Source organism: Hemitrygon akajei, chromosome 9 (assembly GCF_048418815.1).
Source record: "Hemitrygon akajei chromosome 9, sHemAka1.3, whole genome shotgun sequence".
NCBI lineage: Eukaryota > Metazoa > Chordata > Chondrichthyes > Myliobatiformes > Dasyatidae > Hemitrygon > Hemitrygon akajei.
The window spans coordinates 61,148,325-61,169,434 of record NC_133132.1 but is presented as its reverse complement, the minus strand read 5'-3'; positions in this window follow the sequence as shown (position 1 = coordinate 61,169,434).

Genomic DNA, 21,110 nt, shown 5'->3' with positions numbered 1-21,110 from the left:
CAGGGTTCAAGTTTAATTAACATTCAACTAGACAAGGATATAATAAAGCCCAGGTACAAACAAGAGAAAATCTGCAAATGCTGGAAATCCAAGCAACAGACACAAAATGCTGGAAGAATACAGCCCAGGTCCCCGAGTTCTCCTGGTCCAGCTTGTTCTTCCACCAAAGGAACACTGGAGGGCAGCACTGAGCAAAAATAGGAGGGCAGCTATGGTGGGAGGGGCGAGCCCCCAATCCAGTATGTCAAATCCAGCGGTGTACAGCCACCTCTGCCATCTCCTTTGCTGGCGTGTGCAACAGGCGACCCTGAGGCACGTGGGCCTTGCCTACGTACACCATCGGTCTCACCAATGAACTAATGAGCTGGGCTCGCAGTATTCTAGGTTACCGATGTCTGACATGGTTGTGTGATCACAATAAAAGTGTCCAAGACAATCACTCGCACGTTTTTTGGACTGCGCATCGTCTGGGCACAATGGTACAAGGAACGCTACCACAGGAAAGCAGCATCCATCATTCAGGCCACACTCTCTTCTCACTGCTGACATCAGGAAGGAGGTACAGGAGCACACCACCAGGTTCAGAAACAGTTATTACCCTTCAACCATCAGGCTCCTGAGTCAGTGTGGAGAAATTCACACTGACTGATTCCACAACCTATGGACTCTCTTTCATGGGCTGTACAACCATGTTCTCAATATTTACCTTTTATTTATTTATTAATAATATTTTTTTTGTATTTGCACATTGTTTGTATATATCTGGGTGCATTTTTTCATTGTGTTTCTTTGTTTTTACTGTGAACGCTTGCAAGAAATGAATTTCACTTTAGCATATAGTGACATATATGTACTCTGATAATAAATTTACTTTGAACTCTGAACTTTGGAAACAGAGCTGTCCAGCCCAGCTTGTCAGTGCCAAGCAAGATGCTCACCTAGGCCAATTCCATCTGCCTGTGCTTGGCCCATGTCACTCAAAACCTTTCCAATTCCTGTACCTGTCTAAGTCTGTTAAATGTTGTTGTTATACCTCCCCTGACCACTTCCTCCAGCAGCTCATTCCACATGAGCACCACCACCTGCTTGGAGAAGTTGCCCTTCACATCTCTTTTACTTTTTCTTTCACCTTAAACCCATGTCCTCTCGATTTTGATTTTATTCTCTTTGGAAAATGAGAATGTGTTCATTCACTTGATCTATGCCCCTCAAGATTTTGTACAGTTTTATAAAATCCAAGCCTGCCCAACCTCACCCTAATCATGTATAATTTATGATAATTTATGTTTATGCCATTTATATTTGCCATGTTTGTAATGCACTGCGTTGCTGCTGCAGGAAGTTAATGTTCATGATGTTTATGCCCTAGGCATGTTTGCAATAAACTTGAACTTGAACTCTCCCCTTTAACTCAGGCCTTGAGTCCAGGCAACATTGTCATAATGGCTTTCTCCTGTGTGGTAACCTCTCACTTTACAGAGATCCTGACCAGTGATTCCCTGCTGTTACCTTCTCAAGTCCTAACATGACTAACTCACCATCCAATTCAAGTATTGTTCTTTCTTCTGTTTTACCTTGCACTCAACATTGGTACGACCAAAAAACTGATTGTGGACTTCAGAAAGGGTAAGACGCAAGAACACACAACAGTCCTCATCGAGGGATCAGAAGTGGAGAGAGTGAGCAATTTCAAGATCTGGGTGTCAGCATCTCTGAGGATCTATCCTGGGCCCAACATATCGACGCAGTTCAACAGCAGCTATATTTCATTAGGAGTTTGAGGAGATTCGGTATGTCACCAAAGACACTTGCAAATTTCTACAGATGTACCGTGAAGAGCATTCTAACCGGTTGTACCACCATCTGGTATGGGGGGTGGGGGTGCTAATTGAAATAAGCTACAGAAAATTGTAAAGTCAGTGTGGTGAACTACATATACCCGTCTGGACACCCCCCCCCGCCCCGACTGCTCCTGTGGCTCCTCCCACTGACCGTGGCTCCCCCCACGGACTCCGGTATAAAGGCGATTGGAGCCTGAGTCCTGCCTCTCAGTCTCCAGGATGTAGTATGGTGGTCAATTGCTGCTTGTTCTTTCTTCCAGTCAATAAAAGCCGATATCTCGCCTCACGTCTCGGAGAGTTATTGATGGTGCATCAGTCAGTCAGCTCCATAATGGGCACTAGTCTCCATGGCATCCAGGACATCTTCAACTAGCGATAGCTCAAAAAGGCAGCACCCGTCAGTAAGGACCCCCATAATCTAGGACATGCCCTCTTCTCACTGCTACCATCAGGAGCTTGAAAGCACACAGTAAATGATTCAGGAACAGCTTCTTCCCCTCTGCCGTTGGATTTCTGAATGGACAGTGAACCATGAACAGTACCTCATTACCTTTTGTTTGCACTATTTACTTAATTTAACTATTATACAGTATATTATTTATGAAATTCACTGTAAGTATAACTTACTGTAATTCACAATTGCTATTATTATCTGTTGCAATGTACTGCTGCTGCAAACACAGCAGATTTCATGGCACACGCAGGTGATGCTGAGGGTGAATTGGATAAAATGCCAGAGGAATCAGACCTACCGAAGGGAGATTAGATATCAGACTTGGCAGCAAACATTTTCCCCTGAGGCACTTCATCAAGGGATTCTTGTTTGGAGCGAGATTCAGGTTCAGATTTATTTATCCCGTGTACATCGAAACATACAGATACAAACAGCACACACAAGGATGTGCTGGGGGCAGCCCGCAAGTATCGCCAATGCAGCCTGCCCGCAGTGTTCAGCAGAGCAACACAGAGCATCAGCAATAACAAGAGCAGCAGTAAAGCAAGCCTCTTTCTCACCCACCCACTCCCTCAGACATGCAGACAGGCCTCCGACCCCAGGGCTGGCCATCACCGGGCCTTCAGTCTCAGGCTTGCAGGCAATGGTCACTAGGCCTGGAATCGCAGACTTGACCTTTGGGCCTCTACCTCTGAATTCATCAGCTTCGGTCTTCCGCTTGTACACGGCAAGCATCACTTTGCTATTAAACCAGCCGACTGGGCTAATTATTGGGAGAGACAAGTTCGAGACAAAAGTGAGTAATTTAAACCTTGTTCATTAAATAATGATGAAATGACAACACCAGAACATAAACCAAATGAGACACCCTGATCACGCAGTGTGATGCTGTAGTGGAACTGACTGAGTCACTGCTTCACAGAACCAGCGTCCCACTTTCAATGCTGTCATGCCTCAGGTGCTGTCTGCCTGCACCGTGTGGGTGTGTGCTTCCCTCCCGTATCCCGAAGACATGCAGGTCCACAGGTCTATTGGTTCCTGGGAGTTGCCCCTGTAAATTGTGTTGGTGAGTGGTAGAATCTGGCAGGGAGTTGATGGGAATGCAGATCGTATAATCGTGTAGCAGATGAAAAGGCCCTTTTGGCCCATCTTGTCCAAGCTGACCACAATAGTTATCAATGTTAAGCCCTTATCCCTCTACTTCCTTCCCATCCACACACAGTGCCTGTAAAAAGTATTCACCCTTCTTGGAAGTTTTCATGTTTTATTGTTGTACAATATTGAGTCATAATGGATTTAATTTGCAAACACGAGGAAATCTGCAGATGCTGGAAATTCAAACAACACACACAAAATGCTGGTGGGAACACAGCAGGCCAGGCAGCATCTCTAAGGAGAAGCACTGTCGACGTTTCGGTCCGAGACCCTTCGTCAGGACTAACCGAAAGGAAAGATAGTAAGAGATTTGAAAGTAGTGGGGGGAGGGGGAAATGCGAAATGATAGGAGAAGACCGGAGGGGGTGGGAATGAAGCTAAGAGCTGGAAAGGTGATTGGCGAAAGTGATACAGAGCTGGAGAAGGGAAAGGATCATGGGACGGGAGGCCTAGGGAGAAAGAAAAGGGGGGGGGGGAACATCAGAGGGAGTTGGAGAACAGGCAAACAACTAAATATGTCAGGGATGGGGTAAGAACGGGAGGAGGGGCATTAACGGAAGTTAGAGAAGTTAACATTGGCATGAACATTGTTCATGTAGGTGGGAAGCGTAGCACCGATAATCCCATAGAACATGGAGGGGAGGGTTTTTTGGTTGCAGAATGTATTTTGGCACATTCCTGGAAGTTTCATCACATGATCACAATTACTCAATAGCCAGCCCAGGCTGCACTCCCAGACCAAGGGTAAAATAGACCATCTCTTTACCAATAAGGACAGATTCTAAAATGAATTAGAGCCATAAATCCACGCATTACTGATCTGAGTCCCAGTTCCCAGTCATACTGAAGTACTGTGCATAACTGCTCCTAGAACAATATATTTAACCAAACTGATATTTTATTTAACACCAGTTTGAGAGTGTGAAGGTTGATGGAATTGTTTGAGATTCTCCAGCTGGTGGAAACATTATGACGTCTACCCTGTCAACTTAATACTCACTTTGTGAGGTGACCTCCCAACCAAAAGCTCTGACATTTGCATTGGATTATTATCTGTATGTTAAATAGCCACGGCGCTATTAAGATCCATTGCAGTATCAGTGTCTCTTGAAGAGAAGGGTAGCACTGGCGCCATGAATTGAGAACAGGTTTAACAAAGTTATTGTTGGGTGTTTGAACCTTGTATACTGCAGCTGTATAAAACTTGAGTTAGACTTCACTTGGGATCTTTTGAGCTATTCTGGTTGCCTGATAATAGGAAAGACATGGAGCCTGTGGAAAGGGTGTAAACAGGGTTACCAGGATGTTGCCTGCATTAGAAGGTGCGAGGAATAAGGAAAGGCTGCATAAACTTGGGCTGCTCTCTCCAGCACATCTGAGGCTGAGGCGAGACCTACCAGAGATTTTAAAATTATGAGAGACATAAACAGGGTGGAGGGCCAAAATCTATTCCCCAGTGTTGGAATATCAGATTCCAGAGGGCATGCTTTTAAGGTTAGAGGGGAAAGTTCAAAGGTGATGTGAGGTTCATGTTTATTACACGGAGGGTATAGGTGTCTGGAGTGGGTTGCTGGGGTAGTACTAGTGAAAGCAGACAGTTTGGTGGAGTTTGTATAGACATGAAGATGAAAGGAATTGAGGGATATAGATGATGCACATCACGAAAAAGTGTGAACTGGCACCAAGATTGGGACATTGGTCTGTCTAGTGCTTTACTATTCTATGCTCCATTAGAATGGAATAGTAAAAATGTTTGCTGATCATAAGGTGGTGTACCAAGCTGTTCCTCACAGCTCCTGAAACCCAGATTCAATCCTGACCTCGGGTGCTCCCTGGGTGAAACTTGCATTTCGTACTTTGACCACGTGGGGTTCACCCGACTGCTCCGTTTCCGTCCCTTATCCCAAAGATACACTCGTCAGAAGCATGAAATAAGTGTCCTCGTGTGTAGGCGACGGATATAATCCGGAGGGCATTGAAGGGATGCGGAGAGAACAGGGAATAGGATTGCTCCGTGACCTGTTTGCACAGATGGCCTCATTCTATGTCTTAAGACTGTTATTAGACTGTCTGAAGTCGAGGGATTTGCGGTGTACACTTACTGTACTCCAGCTTGTTCTTCCAGTTTGTGCTTAAACACAAAATGCTGCTTCAGGGAATAGAGAGTCTAATAATGTGACCGATCAAATGCAAACAAACAACCCCCCACAAAGTAAATATTTTTATCCTTCATTTTAGTAACACTAATAATTTGACATTTTTTAATAAAGCATAGTCCTGAGAAACACTGCCTGAAAACATTTATTCATTTTCAGGGCCTGGACTTCATTGCTAAGACCGTCATTTATTGCCCATCTGCTCTGTGTTTTGTGTTCTAATGTTAACTGCTCTTAAGGTGCGTCAAAAAAATTGACGAGGGTCAACAGGGACATGCTGAACTCCTTTAACTCCTGAGGAGGTAGAGGCCCTGGCATTACCAGGGTTCGATCAGGACAAGATATTGATGGTGTTCACTCCTTAGAGGCTCTCAAACCTCTCAGCCACAGCCCCATTGATATAAGCAGGAACATGCACACCACCCCCTTCCTGAAGTACTGCCCGCCAGGGTTTCCCAAAGGGAATAGAATGAGCAGCTGAGTGTGAGTAATTTACAGGGGAGTGAGGGAGAACTGGGGGAATGGAATTGGCAGACTTGCTCATGGCGTGGCAGTGTAACAGTACCACAGTATTACCAGCAACCTGGGTTCTCTTCCCCCACTGTTTGTAAGGAGTCTGTACTTTCTCCCTGCGACAATGTGGGTTTCCACTGGGTGCTCCAGTTTCCTCCCACTTTCTGAAGACAGATGGGCTGGTAGGTTAATTGGCCACATGGTTGTAGTTGAGGTGGAAGGGCTCTTGAACCTGCTGTATCTCTCAATAAATAAAAGAGCTAGCATAACCCAAGGGGCTGAGCCACTGACTTTCTACGTTAAATTATTCTTGGATGCTATGAAATGGGTCAGACTGTAATATATCTGAATGGATTCCAACAAAGGTTGTTTTTCTTTAAGTCCAAGCTTTGTACCTTTTATTGAATGCACTAAACCACTTTACGATGTCTGGTGAAATATTAATGGTTTAGAATACAATGAGTGGCATTAGCATTGACATTAAAATCACCCCCAACGTCTCAGCTCCCACACGGGGAACTTCCACTGTTTTCAAGAGCAGGTTGCCGGGGAGATGGATCGAAAGCTTCTGACAAATCTCAGCATTGTTCCACCCAACTTCATGTCCAATACAGCCTCACAGTGCTGTTCCCTGTTTAAGAGGAAAATTCCATTGTGGTCTCTGTTTAGTGATTAGTGCTGCCACCTCTTTGCTTCATGGACCTGAGATTGATCCTGAGCTCCAGTGCTGCCTCTGTGGAGTTTGCATGTTCTCCTTGTAACTGGATGTATTTCCCCCCCCCACCCCCCCGATTCTCCAGTTTCCTCCTACATCCCAAGGTGAGGTGGGAAGTTAACTGGCCGCAGATGCAGATGATTCATTTTGGGAAGCAAGGCTAGGGGAGGAGGTACACAGTAGGCTGGGTTGATGAGCAGAGGGACCTAGTGATACAAGTCTATAAATCCCAAAAGGTGACAGCTCCAGCAGATGAGGTGGTGAAGACAGCTAATTTCACTGGATGTGACACGGAATATAACAGCTGCGATCCACTGAGACATAAAACAGTAGAGCAGAGGAATAGGCCTTTGGCCCATGATGTTGTACTGAACCAGTCAAGCTAATGGCATCTAATTCCTACCGTCTGCACAGGGTCTATATCCCTTCATTCTCTGTATATTCACGTACCTACCCAAGAGCCTCTTAAAGGCCTCTGTTGTGTCTGCTTTCAGACACCCACCACTCTCTGTGTAAAAAAATTAGCCCTACATATCTCCTCTGAGCTTTCTGCCTTCACCATAAACGCATGCTGTCTTGATTTGACATCAGGAAAAAAATATTGACTATTAACTCTATTGACACTTCTCATAAACTGCTATCATCTCTGCTTAGCTTGCATTCTCCAGGGAAAAAGACCCAAGTTTGTCCAATCTCTCCATACAGCTCGTACCGATTAAACCAAGCAGCACCTTGGTAACCTCAGAATCGGAATCAGGTTCAAAATCACTGGCATGTGTTGCGACATTTATTGCTTTGCAGCAGCAGTACATTGCAATTCATATTAACTATAAATTCAAATAAGAAGTGTATATGAAAATAAATAAGTAGCGGATAAAGAGAGAAAGGGAGTATTGAGGTGCTGTTCATGGGTTCATTGTCCATTTAGAAATTCAATGGCAGAGCGGAAGACACTTCCTGAAACGTTGAGTGTGCGCCTTCAGGCTCCTGTACCTCCTTTTTGACGGTAACAATGAGAAGTGTTGTGTGATGGAGGGTGATGGAGGCTGTTTTTGAGGCATCACCTTTTGAAAGTGTGCTTGATGCTGTGGAGGCTAGTGCCCATGATGGAGCGGGCTGAGTTTACAACTTTCTGCAGCTTTTTATGATCCTGTGCAGTGGCCCTCCCCACCTGAGAGTGATCTGGCCAGCTATAATGCCTCCACAGTACATTTGTAGAAACTTGTGACTTCCTTTCATGACATATCAATTCTCCTCAAACTCCTAATGAGATATAGCCACTGTCTTGCCTTCAATGCAATTATATCAATATGTTTGGCCTAGGATAGATCTTCAGAGATGTTAACACCCAGAAACTTGAAACTACTCACCCTTTCCACTGCTGATCCCCCAGTGAGGACTGGTGTGTGTTCCCTGGACATTCCTTTCCTGAAGTTCCTTTGTTTTTCTGAAGTTGAACGCAAGGTTTTTGCTGCAATACCATGCAAACAGCTGATCTATCTTGCGTCAATACACCTCCTTGTCACAATCTGAAATCCTGCCAACAATAGTTGTGTCATTGGCAAATTTATAGATGGCATTTGAGCTGCGCTTAGCCACACAATCATGAACGCAGAGGCAGTAGAGCAGTGGGCTAAGCAAGCACCCTAGAGATGCTCCAGTGTTACTTCTGATCCGCACAGACTGTGCTCCCCAGTGAGGAACTCAAGGATCGAGAGAAGTACAGAGACCCGGGTCTCTGGCCATGATCAACATCACAAAGTACTTCAACATAGTAGATGTAGACATAGTAGGGCATAGGTACAAAATTAAGGGAGGGAAGTTTAGCAGAGACATCAGGGGTAAGTTTTTTACACAGAAGGTTGTGAGTGCCTGGAATGACTTGCCAGGGATGGTGGTGGAGGCTAAAACATTAGGGGTATTTAAGAGCCTCTTGGACAGGCACATGGATGAAAGAAAAATGGAGGGTTATGGGGTAGTGTGGGTTTAGTACTTTACTTTCTAGGATTATATGGGTCGGCACAACATGGAGGGCTGAAGGGCCTGTACTGTGCCGTAGTGTTCTATGGTTCTATGTGTTTTGTATCGCACCGGGTGATAGTCGTTAAGGTAACTCAATCTACTCTTCTTGAGCAGTGGTCTGATAGTCATTGTTTAAAGCAGGTGGGAACCTTCAGATGCAACAGAGAGAAATTGAAGATGTCCTTGAACACTCCTGCCAACTGGTTGGCACTTGTGCCCTACCAGGTACTCCATTAGGGCCTGATGCCTTGCGAAGTTTCACCCTCTTGAAAGAGGTTCTGATATTGGCCTCCAGGACAGAGATTACGGGATCACCAGATACTGCAGGGATTTGCACAGGGGTACTTTTAGTCTCCTTCTCAAAGTGTGCAGAAAAGCTGTTGAGCTCACACCCATTCATAATATTAGAGTCCACTTTGTAGGAAGTATTGGCTTACAAACCCTGTCAGTGCAGACATGTATCTGATTCCATCTCTTTCCTCAATCAGAATTGGTCTTTTGCTCTTAAAGTATCCTGCTGTAGGTCATACATGGACTTCTCGTATAGTTCTAGACCACCAGGCCTGAATGCTACAGATCTAGCCCTTTGCAGACTATGAATCTCCTGGTTCATCCATGGCTTTGGGTTTGAGTGTGTCTGGTATGTTCTTGAAGGTACACACCCATCCAACAGGTCTTGATGAAGTCGGTGACAACTGTGACACCTTCCCCGAGACTCATAGATGAATACCTGAATACTGTCCATTCCACCGACTCAAAGCAGTCCTCCACCTCCCTTTACTACACCTTAGTCCTCACCACTCGTGCTGCAGTCTTTAGTGTCTTCCGATATGCGGAAGTAGAAATACAGCCAGATGATTGAACTTTCCAAAGTGTGGGTGTGGGATGGCATGGTAAGTGCTCTTGAGGATGATATAATATTGGTCAAGTGTATTGGCTCCTCCGGCTCCACGGGTGATACGTTAATGGTAGTTGTTCAAGGTGCCTAGTTGTAATTTCCTACGTGATCAGCGTACCGTGTTTCATGCTTGCTGATTACGGTGCTCAGCTCCTCCAGTGCTTGCCTGATGCTGGCCTGAGATGGAATGTACACCACTACCAGGATGATGGCAGAAAACTCTCTCAGCAGATAAAATGGATGACATTTGATTGCTGGATGTTCCAGGTTGGTTGAGCAGGACTGAGACAGAACCACCACACTTGTGCACCTCGATAAGTTAATCACAAAGCATACTTCACCTCCTCTGCCTTTAAAAGACTGAGGTGTCCTGTCTTTACAGAGAAAGGTGAAGCCATCGTGCTGCAGCGCTGCGTCACAAATTGTGGATTTGAGCCATGTTTCTATAAGGCAGAGTACCCAGTAGTTCCTGATATCCCTCTGATACAGCATCTTACTCTGAGGTTGCTCTGAAACTTATTTGGCACCACTCCAAATCCTCCATCTCATTCCTGTAACAGGCAAACAAGAATTGTATGCAATACTTAAGATGTAGCCTAACTCAAACTTTATAAAGCTGTAACGTAAATGTTATAAGTATGTGATGTATTAGTTAGGCCACAGCTCGAATATTGTGTATAGTTCCGGTTGCTACACTGTAGGAAAGATGTGACTGCACTGGAGAGGGTGCAGACGAGATTCACTGGAACATTGACTGGAAATAGAACTTTTCTGTTATGGATAGATTGGATTTGTTTTCCTTGTGGCAGAAGGGGTTGAATAGTGACCTGATAGAGATGTACAGAATTATGAGGGCAGATTGAATAGAGTTATAGAGACATTCAGCACAGAAATGGCCTTTTGGCCAGACTGATTCATGTCAATCAAATTTCCTATCTAAGCTGATTTTATTTGCCTGCATTGGGCCCTTATTGCTCTAAACCAGGAGTTCCCAACCTTATTTATGCATTTCACTCCTAGCATTAACTGAGGGGTCTGTGGACCCAAGGTTGGAAATCCCTGCTGTAAACCTTCTCTCCCCATGTATCTGTACAAGTGCCTTTTGAGTGCCATTAAAGTATCTACACAAGCCACTTCCCCTGGCAGCTCATTCCTTACACTGATCACCCTTTTGGTGGAAGAGTTGCCCCTCAGCTTCCCATTAAATCTCTCCCCGCACAAAAATCTAGTTCTTGAATTTCTTTCCCAGGAAATAAAGGCTGTGTACATTGATGCTCTCTATACCCCTGATGACTTTATCTAATTCTACAAGACCACCGCTCGTTCTCCTACTCTCCAGTGAAAACAGTCCCAGCCTGCTCATCCTCTCTCCTGGCAACATCGTGGTAAATCTCCTCTGCACTCTCTTCAGCTTAATGACATCTTTTCAATAAGAAGGTGACCAAAACTGAAAACAATATTCAAATGTGGCTGCACCAATGTCTGGTACAACATTCCAACTTATATATTCAGTTCCCTGACTGATGAAGGCCAGCTTGGAAGAACAGGAATGCCTGGTAGACTGATATAGACTTGATAGGCTGAAAGTTGTAAGGAGGTATGAAAGTAGAGCAACGAGCAGATCTACAGGGTAACGGGAGAGCAGGGTTGGCCCATCATTTTAAGAGGTGGCTCAGAGGTTTCTGGCTGAATGATCTCCTCCTACATTAAGTCAAACCCCACCAAGAGAAAGTAGCCGGTTAAAATTGCTGCTATTTTGTTGCAGCTGGCAAGTAGAAACCCGTAGCCAAGGTAGCGGATGATCTCCTCTCTTGTCAGACTCAATGTTGTGTGATCTTTCCAGTCACGGCCCATCAGAAGCCCCTGAGCTCAGCGGGACATGGGGCTGCGGCCTGTGGACTCAAAAGGTTCCTTTGTGTTCTGCTTCATAAAACTATATAGTTGAAACTGTGGACCAGGTGCAGCCATTGCAATCCCCTCCTTGTCCTCTGTGCTTCGCTCCAGAAGTTGCTAGTATCCGGAAAGGAGTAGACAAGCCCTGACCTCTGTTCACAGGGGCCTGGAGCCAGGTTAATTCTTTCTGCTCTTCCGTTTCCATCACAGGGGAAACGTTTGCCAAAAAAAAAGTTAGAACAGAAGAGCACAACACTTCTCCAGGCAGATGCACTTCCTTGAAAATTCTTGTTTGGAATTTACTCTCAGGAACCTGCCTCACAAGGCCTCATTATTTATCTGCTTGCTACATCCCTGGCTCGGGATCTCGGGGTGTTGTCATCCCTCAAGGAGTTTTCTTTAACAGTCTCCAAGCCTGTAATGTGTCCTGTTTCGGACACAAATCCCATCCCTTTGACGATCTCGCGGTTACCCTGGGCCAAACAGGACAACCCACGCCAGTCCACAGCTGTGTGGACCTCTGAGGCCAAGTAAATAGGATGGACATTTGTATCTATGCCTGGGAATCTGATTTTGTTGACAGCTCTGGGTATTTGATGAAGTCGGGAAGCACGGTGGTACAGCTAACGGAGGTGCTGCCTCATTGCTCCAAAGTGCTGTCTTGCACCTTTTTCTCTTTATGACCATGTCGATAGTGTTTCCTCCCATATCCCAAAGATATGTGAGTTGGTGGGTAAATTCTCCCTCATGTAGGCGAGGGGTGGAACCTCGGAGGAGTTGATGAGGATGTGGGAGAATTTGATTGAACGTTATCAGGTTATGAGAGGCACAGAGAGAGTAGAGAGTCCGCATCTTTTTCCCAGAGTTGGAATATCTAATACTAGAGGGCATCCAATTAAACTGAGAAGGGTTAAATTCAAAGGAGGCGTGCAGGAATGCACTGACAGATGTTGTGGGGGGAGGTAAATTCAACAGAGGCAATCAAGAGGGTCTTTGGTAAGCATGTGAACAAGCAGAGAATGGAGGGATATGGACCACGTGCAGGTAGAGGGGATTAGGTATCATTAGCTTAATTACTTCAGCACAACATTGTGGGCCAAAGGGCCTGTTCCTGGGCTGTACTGTCCTATGATCTATGTACCGATGGAATACATCTAATTCAATTCAGCATTATGGATCAAAGGGCTGAACCAGTGCTGTACTTTTCTGTGTTCTAATAAAAGACCCTAAGACCTTAAAACCATAAGATATGGAGCAGAATTTGGCCATTTGGCCCATCGAGTCTGTTCCATCATTTCATCATGGCTGGTCCAATATTCCTCTCAGCCCCAGTCTCCAGCCTTCTCCCCATATCCCTTCATGCCCTGACCAGTCAGAATCTATCCACCTCTGCCTTAAACACTTGGCCTCTACAGCTGTTTGCAGCAAAGAATTCCACAGATATACCGTATTCTGGCTAAAGAAATTCCACCTAATCTCTGTTCTAAAGGATGCCCCACTATTTTGAGGCTGTGTCCTCTGTTCTTAGATTCTCCCACCAGGGGAAGAATCCACTCCACATCTAATTTATCAAGGTCTTTCACCATTTGATAGGCTTCAATGAAGTCACTTCTCATTTTCTGAGTTCTAGTGAATACAGGCCCACAGCCATCAAACACTCTTCATAAGACAAGCTATTCAATCCTGGAATAATTTTTGTGAACCTCCTTTGAACCGTCTCCAGTTTCAGCACACCTATTCAAAGATGAGTGCCCCAAACTGCTCACAATACTCCAAATGGGGCTAACCCAGTGCTTTATAAAGTCTCGACATTACAAACTTGCTTTTATATTTATGTCCTCTTGAAAGGAAGGCTAACATCGCATTTGCCTTCCTCACCACAGACTCAACCTGCAAATGAACCCTTAGGGAATCCTGCACAAGGACTCCCAAGTCCATTTGCACCTCAGTATTTTTGTGTTTTATCTTCATTTAGAAAATGGTCAACCCTTTCATTTCTTCCACCAAAGTGCATGACCGTTCTCTTCCCAACACTGTATTCCATCTGCTACTTCCTTGCCCAGTCTCCTAATCTGTCTACATCCTTCTGCAGCTTCTCTACTTCCTCAAAACTACCTGCTCTTCCACCTATATTTGTATCAACTGCAAACTTTGCAACAAAGTTATCAATTCCATCATCCAAATTACTGACATATAACATGAAAAGAATCGGTCCAACACAGACCTCTGTCAGAGCCAACCAGAAAAGGCCCCCTTTATTCCAACTCTGCCTCCTGCCAAACAGCCACTGCTTTATCCATGCTAGAATCTTCCCTGTAACACCATGGGCTCTTAGCTTGATAAGCAGCCTCGTGTGTGGCACCTTGTCAAAGGTCTTCTGAAAATCCAAGTACACAGCATCAACTGATTCTCCTTTGTCTGTCCTGCTTGTTATTTCTTCAAAGCTTTCCAACAGATTCGTCAGGCAAGAGTTTTCCTTGAGTAAACCAGACTAACTGACCCGTAGTTTCCCTTCTTCTGCCCCCTCCCCCTTGATGAGTGGAGTGACATTTGCAATTTTCCAGTCTTTCAGAACCATTCCAGAATCTATTGATTCTTGGAACATCATTACTAATGCCTCCAGAATCTCCTCTGACACCTCTTTCAGAAGCCTGGGGTGTACACCATCTAGTCCAGGTGACTCACCTACTTTCAGACCTTTTAGTTTCCCAATATCTTTCTCACTAGTAATGGTAACTTCACACTCATCATGACCCCTGACACATGGAACCTCCATCATAGTGCTAGTGTTTTCCATGATGCAAAATACTTATTCAGTTCGCCTGCCATTTCCTTGTCTCCCATTGCTACCTCTCCAGCATCACTTTCCAGTGGTCTGATATCCACTCTTGCCTCACTTTTACATTCTATGTATCTGCAGAAACCTTTTGTATCCTTTTAATATTATTAGCTAGCTTGTATTTGTATTTCATCTTTACCTTCTTAATGGCTTTTTAAGTTGCCTTCTACTGGTTTTTAAAAGCTTCTCAATCCTCTAACTTTCCACTAACTTTATGCCCTCTCATTGTCTTTCATGTTGGCTTTGACTTCTTCTGTTAGCCACGGTTGTGTCATCTTTCCATTAGAATACTTCTTCCTCTTTGGATGTTTATATCTTGTGCCTTCCAAATGTCTTTCAGAAATTCCAGCCATTGCTGCTCTGCCATCATTCCTGCCAGTGTTCTTTGCCTATCAATTCCAGCCAAATCCTCTCTCATGCCTCTGTAATTCGCTTTACTCCACTGATACATCTAACTTCAGCTTTTCCTTCTCAAATTTCAGGATGAATTCGATCATGTTATGATCACTTTACCCTAAGGGTTCTTTCACCTTTAGCTCTCTATTCAATTCTGTTCGTTGCACAACACCCAATCCAGAATAGCTGATCCCCTGGTGGGCTCAACCATGAGCTTCTCTAAAAAGCCATCTCGTGGACACTCTAGAATCTCCCCCTCCTGGAATCGAGCTGCAACCTGATTTTCTGAATCTACCTGCATATTGAAATCGCCCATGACTATTGTAACATTGCCCCTTTGACATGCATTTTCTATCTCTCATTTAATTTGTAGACCACATCCTTACTACTGTTTGGGGGTCTGTGTACAAATCCCCTCAGGGTACTTTTGCCCTTGCAGAAAAGTGATTGAAGTTGAAATAGGTCATTGGGTAGTTGATGGTCAACAGGTCCCGAGTGGGCTGTAGGGCCTATTTCTGCGATGACCCAGTCACAATGAAGGAATGGTGATATATTCCAGGTCACAATGTAGTTGGTGGTGCATCAATTGTACCCTTGTTGTTTTTTTGTTTCTTTATGAAAGGGATAGATGAGATGGAGGTTGGAAAGTTCTTTCCCCTGGTGAGTGAGACTAGAACTAGTCAAATTTCTTGTCTTTTGAACTAACAGTGAGTTGTCACACATGTTTGGTAGCACCAGCTTAAACCAGAGGATTGAGCTTCAGAAGGTCTTAGCCAGATTAGCTGCGATCTTACTGAATGGCAGAGTGGGCCTGGTGGGCCTGATGGCCTACTCCTGCTCCTATTTCACATGTTCTTATCTCCTTGGCAGGAAGGGTCAGGGTTTTGGCAGGTGTAATTGGAGTAAGCTGGGTGCATTTTGTAGCTGGTTCACACCATAGCCATCGTGTGCCAGTGGTGGAGGGAGTAAATGTTTGAGTATCCATCCACTCTAGACATCCGTTCCCTTCACCACTGGCACACAGTGGGCTACTTTTCCCTGGATGATGTCCGGCTCCTTGAGATCTGCTGGTGCTGCATTCATTCAGTCGAGTAGAAGGTATTCCCTCACACTCCTGACTTGCATCTTGAGGAAAGGCCTTGTGGTATTAAGCCGTGAGTTATCCACTGAAGGATACCCAGCCGCTGGGTTGCTCTTCTACTAGTAAATCTAAGACAGGGCTGGTCTGCCGAGTTTCCAGTCAGTGTTACCTGCTAATTGGTTTCTTGTTGTCACATGGACAGTGAGAAGCTTTGTTTGCATGTCATCCATACAGAGCATTCCAAATCTAAGTAGATTGAGGAAGTATAAACCAACATAAAGACTGCTGAATGTAGAGAGAAAGTCCAGTGTGGGTGGACAAATACAGTGCATTGGTGCAATCATGAAGAGGGCACATCACTGGCTCTACCTCATTCAGAGTTTGAGGAGATTTTGTGTGATGCCAAAGATATACAGTGGAGGGTATTCTGACTGGTTGCATCATGGTCTCCAATATGAAGAGAGCTGCAGAGTGTTGTGGACTTGGCCAGTTCCATCATGCGGACAACCCTCCCCACCACTGAGGACATCTTCAAATGTGGAGCCCCAAAAGGCTGCATCCACTGTTAAGGAACCTCACCAACTTCCCGTCACTACAGTTGGGGAGGTGCAGGAGCCCAAATACTCAAATTTGAGGAACAGCTTCTTCCTCTCTCCCGTCAGATTTCAGAATGATCTATGAACCCATGAACAGTACTTTATTATTCCTCATACACTGATGGTGGTGTTTGTCCGTTGTGTCTGTTAACAGCAAAAAGCCAGTGAGCGAGAGTTTTTAAAGTGAAAAAGACAGTGCATCGAGGGAGTTCCACTCTCTCGACCTCAGAGGTCTGGGTCCAGTGGTACGAACAAGCATCACAACATTGCTTGGTGCAATGGATGATCATGACATTTTCTGTGTCTTCGTGCCCTTCACTCTCCACGAAGCGTTGCAGAACCACCTTCCTGGCCATTGGATCTCACTGTAGATCTCATCCGCCCAGTATGCCGGAGCTGACTTTGCATGCTAGGCCAGGCATGTCCCTATCACACTGGGGTATGAGGCCACCAGCTGCCCTCATCTGGTTTAGACTGCCTGTCGAAGCTGTGGTGCGGCCAATATCACATGTAAACAGCTACAGTAGTTGGAGCCACGGATGAGAGCCGAGTGCCAAAGATGAGTGACCTGCCCCAGAATGGACATGACAAGCTCCCTCTTCTTTCGCCCCATAACCCCATTATTATTTCTCTGTCTTGCTCTGTACTGCTGTCACAAAACAACACATTTAATGACAGATATCACTGATAATAAACCTGATTCTGATCTGGTGCGGGAACTAAAAGAAATGGCCTTGGGCCGATGTGTTCTAAAGTAGCATTGAAAGTGGCCAGACCTAAGCACCATAAGAAATGTTGGACACAAGAGATTCTGCAGCTGCTGGAAAACGCACTCACAAAGCTGGAGGGACTTCTAACACAAGATGCTGGAGGAGTCCTGATGAAGGATCTCAGGCCAAAGCATCAGCTGTTTATCCTTTTCCATTGATACTGAACTCCTCCATCATTTCGCGTCGGTTACAGTAAAAATTTAACCACCTCAGATTTCCCCACCTTGCTCCACGTCCAACGCAGTCTTCTTCTGAAGTGTACTTATATTTGGGATGTTGGAATTTTAATTGCCAGTTTGCACAAAGCAAGCTCCTACAAACTAATAATCTTTTATGACGTGGGCCACAAGGCAAATATTTGTTGGGATAACAAGGAAAATTCCACTACTCTTCAGTGTACTTGGAAGGTGTCCTGCAGTCACCCAAGTGCGCAGACACAATTTTACTTTAAGCCTTATTCCCCAGCGCTCTCACTGGAACACAAGCTCAGATCTTTGTGTTCATGTCCTTGGAGTGAGGCATTCACCCGTACGTTCCGATGGAGGTAAAAGTGCTCCACCCTGAGCTAAAGTCAACACAAATGCATGAAGAGATCGTTGACAGTAACTTCTATTCTTAACTGTTTCCACCAGCTCTTATCGGGTGTGGATAACTCCAAATCTTGTTTGGAGTTCAAGGGTCTCATGTCCTTGGTTTTGAATTTACAATAAATTTAATTTCATAGCTTCCGTGCCGCACATCAGCTCTCTATGCACCCTGTATCTCTTTAAAAAAATTCACTGCTGCAAGATGTTATGTAAAAATCTGTTTATGACGTACTTTACATGACTCTGGAGTTTATTTAAGCTCAATGTCAATATGTTTAATTCCTGAAGACTATATAATATTTTCAAAACAGACATTGACCTCCAGGTTCACCCTTTGGGCTGTGGGCTGGGTTGTTATCTTAGTGAAGAGGCCTCATATTCTGTCAGCCGGTTGTGGGCTGGTGCTTGTGGGGCCACTTTCGTACAAGTGTGCTGATGGATTCATTAAGCTTATTAAGCACGGAGACGCTGCAATAGAAAGCTATTCTGTACTGAAATTGTGAGGAAAATGTGAAGGGTCGGGAATAAGTCATTACTAGACTCCACCACAGCTCCCTTGGCTGAGGATTGTCATTGTTAAATCTTTCCCTTTCCCTGGCCATGTCTGCCAGTCTGATCCAACAACTCTGGATCATGACCAAGAACCTAAGTTTTGGAATTTCCCCCCACAAAACACCTGTACCTCTTTTGGAGGGAAATGGACAGGTGATATTTCAGGTTGTGGTCCTTCATCTGGACTGAGAGATAAAGGGGAGATACCCAGTGTAGATGGTGCAGAGAAAGGGTGGGACTAGAGCTGGAAGGTAATAGGAGGATGCAGGTGAGGGGGGTGGGAAAACAAAAGGGGGAGAGGGGAGAGTGTCGATGGTGCTAGAAGCCGGGAGTATTTCCACCTCTCGTCTTGCAGCTGCCTGACCTGCTGAATCCCTCCAGCGTTTTGTGTGTTACACCAGATTCCAGCATCTACGGTCTCTTGACTTTCCCATTGTCTCTATTTATACTTTGCTCTGTATAACTTACTACATAAAACTACTCAACTGTCCAATCAACGTTGACATCATTCCACCCAATTGCAGACATTCACCTTAATACACCCATCATAAGGAGCAGAATTAGGCCATTTGACCTATTGAGTCTACTCTGTCATTAAATCATGGCCGATTTCTTTTCAAGCCCATTCTTCTGTCTTCTTGCCAAAACCCTTAACCCTTAAACCCCCTTACAAATCAGGAACCTATTAAATTCTGCCTGAAGTATACCCAGTGACTTGGTTTCCACAACCCTCCACCTCAAAGAATTCCACAAATTCATCACCCCCCGCTGAAGAAATTCCGCTCATCTCAGTTTTAAAAGGACGTCTCTGTATTCTGAGGCTGATGGTAGTTAAATACACCCCTTTGCAATACATTCATTTTCAGGATCTGGCCAGCGTTTATTGCCCATCCCCAATTGCCCCTTGAGAAGGTTGGGGTGAGCTGTTCCTTAAACCCACTGCAGTCTTTCTGGTGAAGGTGCCTCCACAGTGCTGTTGGGGAGGGAGGCCTCGCGAGCTAACAAAATGTAGGTGAAAGGAGTAGGTGGACAAACGGGTTGTTTTCTTCGGGTTATTGAAGGTTGAGCAGAGACCTGATTGATTTATCGCAAGTTATGAGAGGCAGAATAGGGTAGATAGAGTCTCTTCCCCAATGTGGAAATGTCAAAAAGATTAGGATATAGTTTCAAGGTGCAAGAGGGAACATTTAAAGGAGATTTATGTGGCAAGTTTGTTACACAGAGTGCAGTGGCTACCTGGAATTTGCTGTCGAGGAGAGCGGGGGAAGCAGAAACATTAGCAATGTTTAAGAGGCACATGAACAGGGAGGGGAAGGGGGGATATAAATCTTGTGCAGGCAGATGAGATTAGTTTGGGTTGACATGACTGTTGGCACAGACGTGGTGGCTGAAGGCTGGTCCCTGAGCTGCACTGTTCTGTTCTAAATATTCTATGAAGCAATGACATGTTTCCAGATCAGCAGGCGGTGTGAATCGGAGCATACCAGTATCTGCAAAGGAGGGTACACACTACAGTCACTTTGTGCTGCCTGTGGAAGGAATGAACATTTAGGGAAGTAGGCAGGGCTTCAGCCAAGGAGGCTGCTTTATCTTGAATGGTGACTGATGAATTAAAACTGATTCACTGGTTTAGGATCCTAGAGTCATAAGTCATTACAGTACAGAAACAAGCCTTTCAGCCCATTATCCAAACTGACCACCAGTCAGCACCTTTCAGTTCACTCCATTCAGTGCTAACAAGGTGCTCTCCTCAAAAATGGAGAATCCAAGTGCAGTTAGGTGATTGCTTTGCCAAAGCGCTCTATCTAGTCTACCATAGAATGCAGAGAAATACAGCATAGGTATAGCCCTTCTGTCTATGATGTGGCAGCTCTGCACAGTTGCGATCATTTTCCATCTCATCCCTATCTCTGTCCTCTCCCCCAGTTCCAGGCAAGGAAGCTTGAAAACTACACTTCATCTTCTGTCTACGTACAGTATATGATAGCAGAATATTGAACTCAACAACGTCAGGTAACCAGCCTGCGTCAGACAAGCCAGTTCTGATGAAAGGTCATCGACACATAATGTTAATTCTGACTTTCCACCTTTCTCCTTTATTTCAGATTTGCAGCAACTGTAGACTTCTATACCTCACACTTTTATTAATTTTCCCTCTTTCCTCCATCGTCACTCATTTTTTCTCTATTTCCAACTGCTTTAGACAGATACACAATTCTGGACATCCTGCTCTCGGGTGGACGTCGGTAAATCGGAACTGTTGCAAAAAGATTTATGAGGATGTTACTGGGACTGGGGAGTTTCAGCTGAAAGGAGAGGTGCTGCTTCACATTGGCAGTGATTTGGGTTCAATCCTGCCTGAGCTGATTTTGCGTGTCCTTTCTGTGACATGTGGGAGGAAACTGGAGCACCTGGAGGAAATCCTGACAGTGACAGAGTCGAACCTGGGTCACTGGCTCTGTAATAGCATTATACTTCCTGGTTTAAGATGGCCCGGGTGAAGCCCAGTGATTACTGGCAGCAAACAGAGAAAAGGATACAACTGAATACTTTATTAGTAACACATTATCTTGTGAACTTTATGATAAATGATCACTGCAAACAGTGGAGAGGTGGGCAAAGGCGAGGCTGAGTTGAAGGTT